This window comes from Schistocerca serialis, chromosome 2, assembly GCF_023864345.2.
Source record: "Schistocerca serialis cubense isolate TAMUIC-IGC-003099 chromosome 2, iqSchSeri2.2, whole genome shotgun sequence".
Lineage (NCBI taxonomy): Eukaryota > Metazoa > Arthropoda > Insecta > Orthoptera > Acrididae > Schistocerca > Schistocerca serialis.
In genome coordinates this window covers 996,101,062-996,115,747 of record NC_064639.1, presented here as the reverse complement: position 1 = coordinate 996,115,747, position 14,686 = coordinate 996,101,062, and the positions used below count along the sequence as shown (strand labels likewise).

The 14,686-nt window shown below is 45.8% G+C and overlaps 1 protein-coding gene and 1 non-coding gene across 2 annotated transcripts in view; both read right to left on the bottom strand.

Moving 5' to 3' along the window:
- LOC126456579 (sterile alpha motif domain-containing protein 1-like) overlaps window positions 1-14,686 on the bottom strand; it is a 111,074-nt gene that overhangs the window by 83,641 nt on the left and 12,747 nt on the right. The gene's annotated exons all lie outside the window — the stretch shown is intronic.
- On the bottom strand, window positions 11,007-11,079 carry Trnaa-cgc (transfer RNA alanine (anticodon CGC)). Its single transcript has one exon. It is a non-coding gene; the product is annotated as a tRNA-Ala (tRNA).

The following is a 14,686-nucleotide window of genomic DNA, read 5'->3' as shown; positions in this document are numbered from 1 at the left end:
TTGGTAGTGCCATGTCGCCATCCGGTGGCTAGCCTTCTTGGGATCGTATATTTCTGTGACCGCCGCTGCCAGCAGTCATGCACAGTGCCTACATTCCCGCGAAGTCTTTCTACAATATCACGGAAGGAACATACTGTTTCTCGTGCCTGTATTACACGACCTCGTTGAAAGTCAGTGAGGTGTTGATACTGGTGTCTTTGTCGCTTTAATAGCATCCTTGATCAGCATCAACTCACCACGTCCGATCTCAAAGGCAATTAACGCTAACGACCATACAAAATGCGCTGCCCCTCTTTGAACTTTTTCGATGTGCTCCGTTAATCGTATCTGGCAAGATCCCCACTCAGATACAGCATCTTTAGTAGATCTGTTGCATCTTCTAAGTGTTCTGCCATTAAAACGCTGTCTTTGGTTTGGCTTGTTCACAACATTTTCTTTGTGTTCTTTCCAATTTAAGTTGTTCATAATCGTTATTCCTAGGTATTTAGTTGAATTTACAGACTTAAGATTTGACTGATTTATCGTATAGCCGAAGTTTAACGGATTCCTTTTAGCACTTATGGATGATCTCCCAATTTTCCTTATTTATGGTCAATTGCTAATTTTCGCACCATGCAGCCGTATTATCTAAATATTTTCGCAATTGGCTATGATGTACTGATGATTTTTCTACACGATAAACGACAGCGTAAGTTTCAGCCATGCTCGCAGTGCCATTTCTCTTGGTCCACTGGTGCACTTACTGTATTGTTCAGCGTCCTCTTGTCAATGCCTTCACAGTTTCGATAGCAACTTCCATTGCGTAACAGAACAGAAAATGTAAAAACCACTCACGGATTAGGCGTTAAGCCTGTTCCGACTAGTCGACTGCTGCCTACACGCCAGTGCAAGGAACGATCTGTGATCGTGGGACATGTGACTAGCATGTCACCAATCCTTCCAGCTGCTATTAGCAGTAAATTGATCCTGATGGTGCCGCTGCTTATTTGTTCAAGCAACTCCTCATTTGGCATCACATGGGCTAAGCAGACCCCATACCAGATCTCCCTACTTCAGAAAAGATCTAAGGAGGTGCCGGGAATCGAACTCGTGGCCTTGAACACCGAAGGCACCAACACTAAGCTCTTTTTTGCAGCGGGCGTCTCTCGCTGGAATCTCTCGCGTGTGAAGTCCACAAGCCTCCCCCATGTACACGTTCAGGGTGTGGACAGCATTCAAAATTCACATCGTCCACGAAAACTGCTCTCAGCCGAGTGCTAGCCGTTCCTCAGGCACCTGTCCCGCATTTTTACGCGACGATTGCGTTCAAACAATAATGCATTCAACTAATATAAGCTCTTCATGATGGTGATAACCACTTGAACACTCTTGTGAATTAATTCTGAGCGTGTAGATGGCTCTGAGCACTATGGGACTTAACATCTCTGGTCATCAGTCCCCTAGAACTTAGAACTACTTAAACCTAACTAACCTAAGGACATCACACACATCCACGCCCGAGGCAGGATTCGAACCTGCGACCGTAGCAGTCGCGCGGCTCCGGACTGAGCGCCTGAACCGCTAGACCACCGCGGCCGGCGCGTGTAGATGGAATATAGCTATTTTATTTTGCGTTCTATGAGGCTCTGTTCCACTTATGTGGAAAAGTGAGCCGTCACAACATAAGGATGTGGGGAACAGTGCAGCCTCATACCGTAGTCGAACAGGAGAGATATTCTCTAAAGCTTCAAGTGTTTTGAGCCGTTTCCCGAGAAAAGGCTTACGACATATTATTTTACTACTTAAAAGACTACGGCACTCACGTACCTGGATGGGTCGGCGGTGTGACAGTTTCCATAACGGCGAGAACATGCTGGAAATTACGGTTTTCGACAGGACATTCCTAATCCATTACATATTTGTATACGTACGTTTCTGTACCTCTTTGTTGCACTCACAGCGGCAGATTTGTACCTGGTGGCCCAGATTGGAACTTATTTTTGTCCAGCGTAAATCGGTTCCGCGTTAACGAATTAGGAGGCCTACCAATCTTCCCTGCCGTACGATAACGGACCTTGTGAGTAGCTGCACTTTAATTACAACCACCCGGAATATATAAAACAACTGGAACATTATTTTCTGAGCGACACTCAAATCATTTGGCTGATGCATTATATATCGGGTATGCAGGTGCAGGTGCAGAAAATCCATTTCTCAACACATTTCGTCCGTTCACCTTTCAGCTGTCGCCTCATAATTGGCCATGAGATACACGGCGGAAATATCATGCGCAGAAATGGACTATCTCCTGCTGCACGCCATCTTATGGACCAAAGAGGCGCTAAAACATGTATATTTGTAACATCTGGACGTTTGCCAAGCTTTAGTTGGAGGGCATATTGCACTTTTACCAAATATAACTGAAACATCGTTCCTAAAGGTAAGTGTAAAATGTATCCTTATGCTGTATGTGCATTAACGTGGAAAGTATACCCTTCTAATGTCGGATAGTGCTTTTGAAACTAAAAAAACATTTTACTTGTACTCCTAAGCATACGTTAACTTTCACCCCAATATTCTGTCTTCGTTCATGTGGTAGATATATAGGGTGGTCCAAAAGTCCAGAAACACCCTGATAAAATTCAAATGGAGTAGCAAAGAAGGTAACAGTCCCTACGCACGAGGAACGGGAAGGGGGAAACTTTATAGGCTATGCCAGCAACACGGCGGCCATCTTGAAAGCCACCATCTTGGATTCAACTCCGAAATTTCAAATGGGAATGTGGTCATGTGACATATCAAAGAGATAGAGAATTCCACCAGAAAAACAATACCGTTGTTATTTTAAACATAGCTTTATCCATTCTCAGGTTATAGCCAGTTACATGTGGCAGCGGTGGGACGCTCGGCAGCATGTGTGTTATGTACCGAAGAGACATTACGCCGATGTTACACAGTCCCGAGAGACCACCAACAGTCATAAGAATGGCTCGATATGTTGTCCATTATGTTGGATTGTTAATGCTGTCCTCCGAACCCAGTCCTGATGAACTTTGACCAACACATCTGGCTGAATTTGACCACACGCATCAATAATGCGCTGTTTAGATGATGCAAATCTCGTATTTTCACAGAATTAACCAGTGATTTGACATGACCCAAAGATAAAAATCCAAAGGAGTCAAATCTGGTGAACTTGGTGGCCACTCCACAGCACCCCTACAACCAATCCAGGTATGCTCGCACATTGTGCCCATAATGTGGTGGGGCTCCATCATGCTGGAAGAATTCCGGAGATGTCCCGTCCTTCGTTAACAACGAGTGAAACATTTCTTCATCCAATAACCTCAGATAACTGTTGGCTCTTAACGTACCATCAATAAAAAAAATGTCCAAGGACTTTGGTACCCCGCACACCACACCAGACCATTACTTTTTGTGAGTCGACCGTTTTGGAAGCATCAATCCAGTGCGGATTTGCGTCGGACCAGTATCTGTGATTCTGCTTGTTCACTTCATCATCGATAAAGAAATTGGCTTCATCACTGAACAGCACCTGATAGGGGAAACGTGGGTTTATCCGCAGCTACTGTGTCAGCCATTCTGCGAACTGTAACCGACGGTTTAGGCCATCCTCGTTCAGGTGTTGGAGCAGCTGAATTTTGTACGGGTGCCATCTGTGCTGCGATAAAATTCGCAGTGTAGAGGTACGGCTAACCCCACATTCTTGCGACAGGCGACGAGCACTCCGTTGCGGACTCTTGCTAAATTATGCCAACACGCTCACTGTTGTTGCTTCATCGGTGGCGGATTTTGGTCTTCCAGCCTTAGGTTCATCTGCGACAGAACCTGTTGCTCGGAATTTGGCCGAAAGCTTGACAACTACGCTGTGAGTGATGGGCTGTCTGGTTGGAATCCTCAACAATGACCCGCGTGCTTCTTTCTCCTGGTATCAAGATGATTTCAATGCGTTCTTCACGTGTTAAGGACATTTTGTATCCTGTAAATAAGGAAACAATGATTAAAACGTTAGCATGAGTAAACGATACCTAACACTTAAACGCATGTAACATATCAGGCATGGGATAGTCACTTTGCACCCTTTCAGACTCCATTTTATGACTTCTCAGTACGTAATACTCACGCTGCCGAGTGTCCTTCTGCTGCCGCAAGTAATTGGCTATAACCCGAGAATGAATAAAGCTATGTTTAAAATAACAACAGCATTGTTTTTCTGGTGAAACTCTCTATCTGTTTGATATGCCACATGACCACATTCCCATTTGAAATTTTGGAGTTGAATCCAAGATGGGCGGCTTTCAAGATGGCCTCCATGTTGGTGGCTTAGCCTATAAAGTTTCCCCCTTCCCGTTCCTTGTTTGCTACTCAAGTTGGATTTTATCAGGGTGTTTCCAGACTTTTGGACCACGCTGTAGTCTGTTGCCGACCTTATGAAACAGGCTGTGTATTATGCTCCATACTAAATTTGCTACGACTCTTGTCCACAGCCAGTATACGGATTCCAAAACAAATCTCGCCGTGATCTTACTTATTACGGAATTCCAGAACAATCTTAGGTGCTAACGCTCGAGACAAGACCAAGTTAACACTCGGCGCGATGGCTGATGGAAACGACCGGAAAGACATCCCCCGTTTACAATCGCTCCAATCAGGCAACACGCCGAGTGTCAACTTCGTCAGCCAGAAAAGTATTCAAGCGAAGCGACCGGCTCGCTGTGACCGTAACGAGAAGAGATCCTGCTGCGGCAGAGTGGGTCGGCTGCCGGGCGTGTGTGGGAGTCGGCGTTATCGCGGACAGAGCGCAGGGCGCACAGTGCAGGGTACGGCCCTAATCCGCAGCGCCGTAAAGGTCAGGCAGCCGACCCCGCCGCCGTTCAGACCACGCTGTCTCTGCGGGCGCTCCAATCGCCTTCCGCGAGGCCGTCGGTTCGTCCGTAGACCAGTCCTGTCGGAAATGACGTTGCCCTGGGCGCACGAGCTATATACGCATTTGTCACATCTACATCTACATCTACATGATTACTCTGCAATTCACATTTTAGTGCTTGGCAGAGGGTTCATCGAACCACAATCATGCGTACTATCTCCCTACCATTCCACTCCCGAACAGCGCGCGGGAGAAACGAACACCTAAACCGTTAGAGCTCAGATTTCTATTATTTTATTTTGATGATCATTCCTACCTATGTAGGATGGGCTCAACAAAATATTTTCGCATTCGGAAGAGAAAGCTGGTGACTGAAATTTCGTAAATAGATCTCGCCGCGACGAAAAACGTCTTTGCTTTAAGGACTTCCATCTCAACTCGCGTATCATATCTGCCACACTCTCTCCCCTACTACGTGATAATACAAAACGAGCTGCCCTTTTTTGCACCCTTTCGCTGTCCTCCATCAATCCCACCTGGTAAGGATCCCACACCGCGCAGCAATATTCTAACAGAAGACGAACGAGTGTAGTGTAAGCTGTCTCTTTAGTGGACTTGTTGCATCTTCTAAGTGTCCTGCCAACGAAACGCAACCTTTGGCTCGCCTTCCCCTCAACATTATCTATGTGGTCGTTCCAACTGAAGTTGTTTGTAATTTTAACACCCAGGTACTTAGTTGAATTGACAGCCTTGAGAATTGTACTATTTATCGTGTAATCAAATTCCAACTGATTTCTTTTGGAACTCATGTGGATCACCTCACACTTTTCGTTATCTAGCGTCAACTGCCACCTGCCACACCATACAGCAATCTTTTCTAAATCGCTTTGCAACTGATACTGGTCTTCGGATGACCTTACTAGACGGTAAATTACAGCATCATCTGCGAACAACCCAAGAGAACTGCTCAGATTGTCACCCAGGTCATTTACATAGATCAGGAACAGCAGAAGTCCCAGGACGCTTCCCTGGGGAACACTTGATATCACTTCAGTTTTACTCGATGATTTGCCGTCTATTACTACGAACTGCGACCTGCCTGACAGGAAATCACGAATCCAGTCGCTCAACTGAGACGATATCCCATAGGCCCGCAGCTTGATTAGAAGTCGCTTGTGAGGAACGGTGTCAAAAGCTTTCTGGAAATCTAGAAATACGGAATCAACTTGAGATCCCCTGTCGATAGCGGCCATTACTTCGTGCAAATAAAGATCTAGCTGCGTTGCACAAGAACGATGTTTTCTGAAACCATGCTGATTACGTATCAATAGATCGTTCCATTCGAGGTGATTCATAATGTTTGAATACAGTATATGCTCCAAAACCCTACTGCAAACCGACGTCAATGATATAGGTTAGTAGTTCGATGGATTACTCCTACTACCCGTCTTAAACACTGGTGCGAACTGCGCAATTTTCCAGTCTGTAGGTACAGACCTATCGGTGAGCGAGCGGTTGTATATGACTGCAAAGTAGGGAGTTATTCTCCTTTACATGGACAGGCTGTTGTTGGGTATTCTGTTTCGGTACTCTGGTGACTTACTCGTATTTGTTATGCCTCACGTTGGAAGACAACACAGTTGGCCATCAAATTTCAACAACCGAAAAGATAGCAAAAACCGTAATTGACTGTATGCAGTGTATTAGGAATGAGACGTGCAGCGAGGTCGATAGCCTGCGCCTGGCGGTTCGAGTGTTGTTGGTCTCTTTAGATGGGAGGAAGGAAAGAGTGGAGAGAGAAACAGAGAATGATAGTGATGTGGTCGAGGCGGACTGACGATGGTATTGGTGTCCGGCGGATCGTACGTGCTCTTGAATGGCAATTGCCAATTACTGCTGACGTTCGGATTTTCTGGTTCGAGCGTCGTGAGTCAATGTTTACCGCTTTGGACTGTGCGGCTGTTGACGTGACACGCTTGGCCGCGATAGTTCGCGTGCTTTCGGACTTTCTTCCTGCAGAAGTGTGCGCGATTCGGCGAAGCCTACGAATCGTACGCCGGGCTTTCGGAGTCTCTCGGAAGGTCTTCATCGTGGGATTTTGCAGGACACCGAGTAAAGGCGTTTTTTTCCAGTCAAGGACAGAGCCACGCCCTGCCTCCTTCCATCCGTGGTTGAGCTTCATTTGTAATGTTCGCCAAAAACTTGTGTCTGTTGCGTGCTTGCCTTCCGCTTGATTTTCAGGTTCAGTTGTGCTGCGTCCCCACATTTTGCGTTTAATTGGTGTTTATTTCAAGGGGCCGCTGGCATGTGGTCAACTCTTTCCCGTATGTAAATTGACTTATCTGTTTAACTATGTTTTTGTTTTAATTTGGACACTAGATTTTAAGTAAAAGTTCAAAATGTTGTTTTCTTGTGAATTTGATTTTAAGGCCTTGCGGCCTGTGCTCAGTTTTGATTTTAGATTTCATCTTCGTTTAACTTACGAAAGGGGTTGCACTTCAATCAGTGACAGTAACTTGGTTCTTGCAGCCAGTAGTATCTTCCTCTTTATATAGCACAACTACTCTTTAGCGGAGTTAGTGGGATGTTTCACATGATACTCAAACTGTGCTTATATCTGTTAAATACATAAAATAGTACAAGGAGGAGGTACTTGGCCGGCCGCGGTGGTCTAGCGGTTCTAGGCGCGCAGTCCGGAACCGCGCGACTGCTACGGTCGCAGGTTCGAATCTTGCCTCGGGCATGGATGTGTGTGATGTCCTTAGGTTAGTTAGGTTTAAGTAGTTCTAAGTTCTAGGGGACTGATGACCACAGATGTTAAGTCCCATAGTGCTCAGAGCCATTTGAACCATTTTGAGGAGGTACTTGAAAACCCCAGCAGGGTCAATAAACCTTTCGAGTTGTGGACAATACTTTGAAAAAGCACTCCATCTTCAGGCCACAAGTGGCCCACCGGGACCATCCGACCGCCGTATCATCCTCACCTGAGGATGCGGATAGGAGGGGCGTGTGGTCAGCACACCGCTCTCCCGGTCGTTAAGATGGTTTTCTTTGACCGGAGCCGCTACTATTCGATCGAGTAGCTCCTCTATTGGCATCACGAGGGTGAGTGCACTCCGAAAAATGGCAACAGCGCATTGCGGCCCGGATGGTCACCCATCCAAACGCCGGCCACGCCCGACACTGCTTAACTTCGGAAACTACTTTGAAAGCGGTTTTTGTATTTGTTAAGATTGTGTTGACATCCAAAGTATAATTAATCTTCGAATCTTGGTTACTCCCGTGTTCTCACACGTTCTGTGATATCTCTTAGAGCTAGGCCAAAGGCTTCTCCAGTGGCGTCACAAAGGGTGTCCGGCCACCAAATGCCACTAACACTGCCTGAACAGATATATAAAACTGCCTATACCGTAGGGAAAATGAAGAAGGCAAGCGGAGAAGAGTGTGTAACATATTACAAGGTATATATATATATATATATATATATATCCGCCCGAACAGGCATTGAAAGGCCCAACGATACCGACCGAACGCCGTGTCACCATACATTTACATCTACATCTACATTTATACTCCGCAAGCCACCCAACGGTGTGTGGCGGAGGGCACTTTACGTGCCACTGTCATTGCCTCCCTTTCCTGTTCCAGTCGCGTATGGTTCGCGGGAAGAACGACTGTCTGAAAGCCTCCGTGCGCGCTCGAATCTCTCGAATTTTACATTCGTGATCTCCTCGGGAGGTATAAGTAGGGGGAAGCAATATATTCGATACCTCATGCAGAAACGCACCCTCTCGAAACCTGGCGAGCAAGCTACACCGCGATGCAGAGCGCCTCTCTTGCAGGGTCTGCCACTTGAGTTTATTAAACATCTCCGTAACGCTATCACGGTTACCAAATAACCCTGTGACGAAACGCGCCGCTCTTCTTTGGATCTTCTCTATCTCCTCCGTCAGACCGATCTGGTACGGATCCCACACTGATGAGCAATACTCAAGTATAGGTCGAACGAGTGTTTTGTAAGCCACCTCCTTTGTTGATGGACTACATTTTCTAAGCACTCTCCCAATGAATCTCAACCTGGTACCTGCCTTACCAACAATTAATTTTATATGATCATTCCACTTCAAATCGTTCCGCACGCATACTCCCAGATATTTTACAGAAGTAGCTGCTACCAGTGTGTGTTCCGCTATCATATAATCATACAATAAAGGATCCTTCTTTCTATGTATTCGCAATACATTACATTTGTCTATGTTAAGGGTCAGTTGCCACTCCCTGCACCAAGTGCCTATCCGCTGCAGATCTTCCTGCATTTCGCTACAATTTTCTAATGCTGCAACTTCTCTTTATACTACAGCATCATCCGCGAAAAGCCGCATGGAACTTCCGACACTATCTACTAGGTCATTTATATATATTGTGAAAAGCAATGGTCCCATAACACTCCCCTGTGGCACGCCAGAGGTTACTTTAACGTCTGTAGACGTCTCTCCATTGATAACAACATGCTGTGTTCTGTTTGCTAAAAACTCTTCAATCCAGCCACACAGCTGGTCTGATATTCCGTAGGCTCTTACTTTGTTTATCAGGCGACAGTGCGGAACTGTATCGAACGCCTTTCGGAAGTCAAGAAAAATAGCATCTACCTGGAAGCCTGTATCTAATATTTTCTGGGTCTCATGAACAAATAAAGCGAGTTGGGTCTCACACGATCGCTGTTTCCGGAATCCATGTTGATTCCTACATAGTAGATTCTGGGTTTCCAAAAACGACATTATACTCGAGCAAAAAACATGTTCTAAAATTCTACAACAGATCGACGTCAGAGATATAGGTCTATAGTTTTGCGCATCTGCTCGACGACCCTTCTTGAAGACTGGGACTATCTGTGCTCTTTTCCAATCACTTGGAACCCTCCGTTCCTCTAGAGACTTGCGGTACACGGCTGTTAGAAGGGGGGCAAGTTCTTTCGCGTACTCTGTGTAGAATCGAATTGGTATCCCGTCAGGTCCAGTGGACTTTCCTCTATTGAGTGATTCCAGTTGCTTTTCTATTCCTTGGACACTTATTTCGTTGTCAGCCATTTTTTCGTTTGTGCGAGGATTTAGAGAAGGAACTGCAGTGCGGTCTTCCTCTGTGAAACAGCTTTGGAAAAAGGTGTTTAGTATTTCAGCTTTACGCGTGTCATCCTCTGTTTCAATGCCATCATCATCCCGTAGTGTCTGGATATGCTGTTTCGAGCCACTTACTGATTTAACGTAAGACCAGAACTTCCTAGGATTTTCTGTCAAGTCGGTACATAGAATTTTACTTTCGAATTCACTGAACGCTTCACGCATAGCCCTCCTTACGCTAACTTTGACATCGTTTAGCTTCTGTTTGTCGGAGAGGTTTTGGCTGCGTTTAAACTTGGAGTGGAGCTCTCTTTGCTTTCGCAGTAAAGACGTCAGTGGATGCTGTTATGGAGAGGTATGTGGTCAGCACACCGCTCTCCGGGCCGTTGTCAATTTTCGTTATTTCTCAGTCAAGTAGCTTCTCAATTGGCCTCGCAAGAGCCAACAGCGCTCGCCAGACCTGGATGATGACCCACCCACGTGCTAGCCAAGACCGACAGTGATTAGCTTCGGGACCCGTTAAGTTGTTGCATTAAGGCAGGTACAGGGTTGTAATCAAATGAATACATTGGTTGAAGCAACACTAATCAGTTAAGGGAAACACTTCAATCAGAAAATAACTGTATCGTGCAATGTTAATAAAATACGAATAACAACATTAAACGGGTCCTTAGTTTGGACTCGAAGTTATTAAATATCCAAAACCAAGATGCGTTATTCACTTAAGACTAGCATCCCCACAATGAGAACGGCCGCCAGGTTTGAATCAAGGAGAAGTTAGGCTCGCCGTGTACGCCTGTTGGACTGACAGATACCTCTGAAGGATGGGATGGCTTGGCGGTGGTGGTGGTGGTGTTGGTGGTTAGTGTTTAACGTCCCGTCGACAAGGAGGTCATTAGAGACGGAGCGCAAGCTCGGGTTAGGGAAGGATTGGGAAGGAGATCGGCCGTGCCCTTTCAAAGGAACCATCCCGGCATTTGTCTGAAACGATTTAAGGAAATCACGGAAAACCTAAATCAGGATGGCTGGAGACGGGATTGAACCGTCGTCCTCCCGAATGCGAGTCCAGTGTGCTAACCACTGCACCACCTCGCTCGGTGATGGCTTGGCATTCTAAATTTTAACACGCCATTGTTGTACACTGGTATGAATTCCGTGCATCAAGCCCATATAAGACAAAGTGTGGTTATATATTAGACACTGTAGTCCCACAACAAAAGTAATGCCCCCAAATATTACCATTCGAGAGCGAGATGTAAAAAAAAAAAAAATAAAAAAAATAGCAACCGCAGAGGGCAAAAGCAAAAAAGAAATGCGCTTCACGCGGCAACTTTCGCATTTGACGATAGTCTGCATTTCATTTCGGAACAATGGTAACTGCACAAAGCGGCAGCGTAGCGCGGCGACATCGCGTGCATTTATTTGTTCCTTTCAAAATGGAAGCCACAACGAAAAAAGGGCCGCTTGTGTTTTGAATTAGCAATCGCAGCGGCGGTCCGACTGCAGGCTGGTGGTGGTGGTGGCGGCGGCGGCGGAGGAGGAGGAGGAAGAGGCGTGCAGAGACGACCAAGGCTGGCCGGTTATTGCGGCAGTTTTTAATTTTCAATTCCCCCGCGAGGGCTGCGCTGCGAGAGCTAGCGCGCCGACGTGTGCACAGTGGTCTGCCCCAGGGGGCGTCACGGTCTTTTCCCCACAGCGTGACTGCGGCCGAGGAAGGTGCCTGACTAGCTGGTCCTGTGTGGGTGTGTTTCTCCGTGACAAGAGTCCTAACTGTTGAGTTACAGTATACTATCACACATCAAAGAGGACTGTGTTTGAGAACTTCCAGGGGTTTTAAAACACTAACAGTTTTTTTTTTTTTTAAGCTCGAATGGGAGACTATTTTCCAAACAGCCACCTTTGTTGTCTCATCTGCTGCAGCATAACCACTTTTTGTATCTACAGTTCCACATCCAGATACATACCATCAGATATAACGCAGCTGAAATAAAATGCATACTGAGCCGTGCTCACTCCCAACTATGCGTTTTCGTGATCTTTGCTGTCTATCTGTTTGGTTTGCCGCCGTTGTTGCGGTTACGTTGTGGTTCTTCTTCCTTCTACGTGTGGCAGCAGTGATGTGTATCGATATTTGCGCCGTGTACCGTCTTTGGTTTGGTGCATACAGTTTCCGGCTAGGGTTTCTGCAGGCAGTCGGTCGGTTGTTGCGGACTAGGGAAGTTGTTTCCGCGCGGTGCAGTCGGCTGGGGCCGCTGGCAGCCCCTGTGCAGTGTCGGAGCGTGTGTGGAGGTGTCCGCTGTCCGATCGCTACGAGCTTCGTGGTTCACCGACCCAGGACGTCAAACTTGAGTAGTGGTTTCAACTACCAAAGCCACGTCCATTCATGTTGTGGTGGTTCGTTTCGGTGGTTTCCTGTTGGGGAGGTTTTCCTGTGAGCAACACAGTGTGCTTCAACTGCTGAAATTTAGCCGCCATGCGGTGCAATTAACTATTTTGGTTGACTACAATTCGAGTACACCAGTGGAATTTTCTGCCTTCTGGCCGTTAGTGTTCTGGTTACTGCCCTGGGCACTGGCGTAAATTCAGGCAGTGTTCTTTTGGGTGAAGTTAACTATATTACCGTGTTTCAAATTGAAGTGTACCAGCGGAATTTTCTGCCTAGTGGCCGTTAGTGTCCCGGTTAACTGCCCTGGCCTCTAACGTAATTTCAGGCATCGTACTTTTCTCACCCGTTGTCGCTGTCCAACATGGTGTGTAATTTTGACAGCTAAAACATACTCCATTGTGCATTATCACGTTTGAAACCTTTTCTGTTTGAGTTCTCACGCACTAATTGACGGAAAGCAAGTCGTTGTGTCGGTCGGTCCGTGGCTGTCCCCTGGTTGGGTTCTGACGGATCAAGTGTTCTTGGGCTCACCACCTGTCTCGCCTAAGTGATCGAGGGCAGATCGACCTCCCTGGAGGCTTATGAATGCCACCGGTGTTTAATTATCATTTTTCAGCTACTTTAAATTTAAGGCTTATAGTTATTTTTTCTTTTTTTTTTAAAAATTTTGCCAAATTTTTAAATTTATCTTTCAAGCTTAAACAGTGTGGCCTTCTGCCTTTAAAAGATTATAGTAATATATTTCAAAATTTTGAAACTTAATTGTGGCCATCAGCCATTGGTATTGCACCTTGCATATGTTTGTTCTATCTGCTTAGCCCTAAGGCTTTCCACGTGGCTGTGATGTGTCTTTTACTTATTTAATTTTCCTCTTTAATTGCATTTTAATCTTGTTGATTTTTAAGACTTCTTGTTTTTAAACATTCTGGCCTTCTGCCTTTAAAAGTCTATGGTAATACATTCTAATATTTTGAAATTTAATTGTGGCCCTCATCCATTTGTATTGCACATTGCATATGTTTATTCTATCTACTATGCGGTGATTTTTTAAAAATTATTTTATTGCTATCTTAATTGGATTTTATCTTGTTGATTTGTTAAGATTTCTTGTTTGGAGCCCTTCGGCCGTGAAAAAGTTGCATTCGGTAAAGGTCCAGCTATGTTCCGCTTTGGTTGTAAAAGTTATTAAATTACAATAAATTACAATTAGAAGGCGAAACTGACTTCAACCCATTTTGGCCCTTTCCACAATCCTGTTACCTGTTGTGCCCAGCGGATTTAGCGGGCGCACCACATATCAACCTCGGTTTGAAAGTCACTGGATAAAAAAATGTTCAAATGTGAGTGAAATCTTATGGGACTTAACTGCTAAGGTCATCAGTCGCTAAGCTTACACACTGCTTAGCCTAAATTATCCTAAGGACAAACACACACACCCATGCCCGAGGGATGCCTCGAACCTGCGCCGGGACCAGCCGCACAGCCCATGACTGCAGCGCCTAAGACCGCTCGGCTAATCCCGCACGGCGTCACTGGATACCTCCAGTAGCCTGAAGGAAGTATACGTCAGCGGGAGTGGTCCACAAGACTAACTTAATTTCTTTCTTACTAATGTTCTGCGCTACTCTCCTTGTAGAACCTTGAACTCCTTTGTCTCCTGTCTTCATTCTTCTCTGACTGTCACTTTCCCTCTCCAATTCCTGACTCCCACTGAGGTCCTCCTTCATATCTTGAAGCCACATTTTCCAGGATCTTATTCTTCTCCTTGTCGCTTCGGGCGTCCCTATAAACACTTTCTTAACACCTGGAATTTCTGGCCTTCTCTGTAAGTGCCCAGCCCATCTTATTCTGCCTTGCTTCATTTTTGGTAAAATATTCATCTGTCCAAAAAGTGTCAGTAGTCCTTATTTTCCAGCCTCCTTCCTCTCTCTCCGCTCCAAATATTCATCTCAAAATCTACCTTTCCCGTATAGTAACCAGCCTTCCTCCTTTGTGGTCGTCACCCAGCCTTCCGATCCATACATTACTTTAGGTCTTGTTGTTGTTGTTGTGGTCTTCAGTCCTGAGACTGGTTTGATGCAGCTCTCCATGCTACTCTATCCTGTGCAAGCTTTTTCATCTCCCAGTACTTACTGCAACCTACATCCTTCTGAATCTGCTTAGTGTATTCATCTCTTGGTCTCCCCCTACGATTTTTACCCTCCACGCTGCCCTCCAATACTAAATTGGTGATCCCTTGATGCCTCAGAACATGTCCTACCAACCTATCCCTTCTTCTGGTCAAGTTGTGCCACAAACTTCTCTTCTCCCCAATCC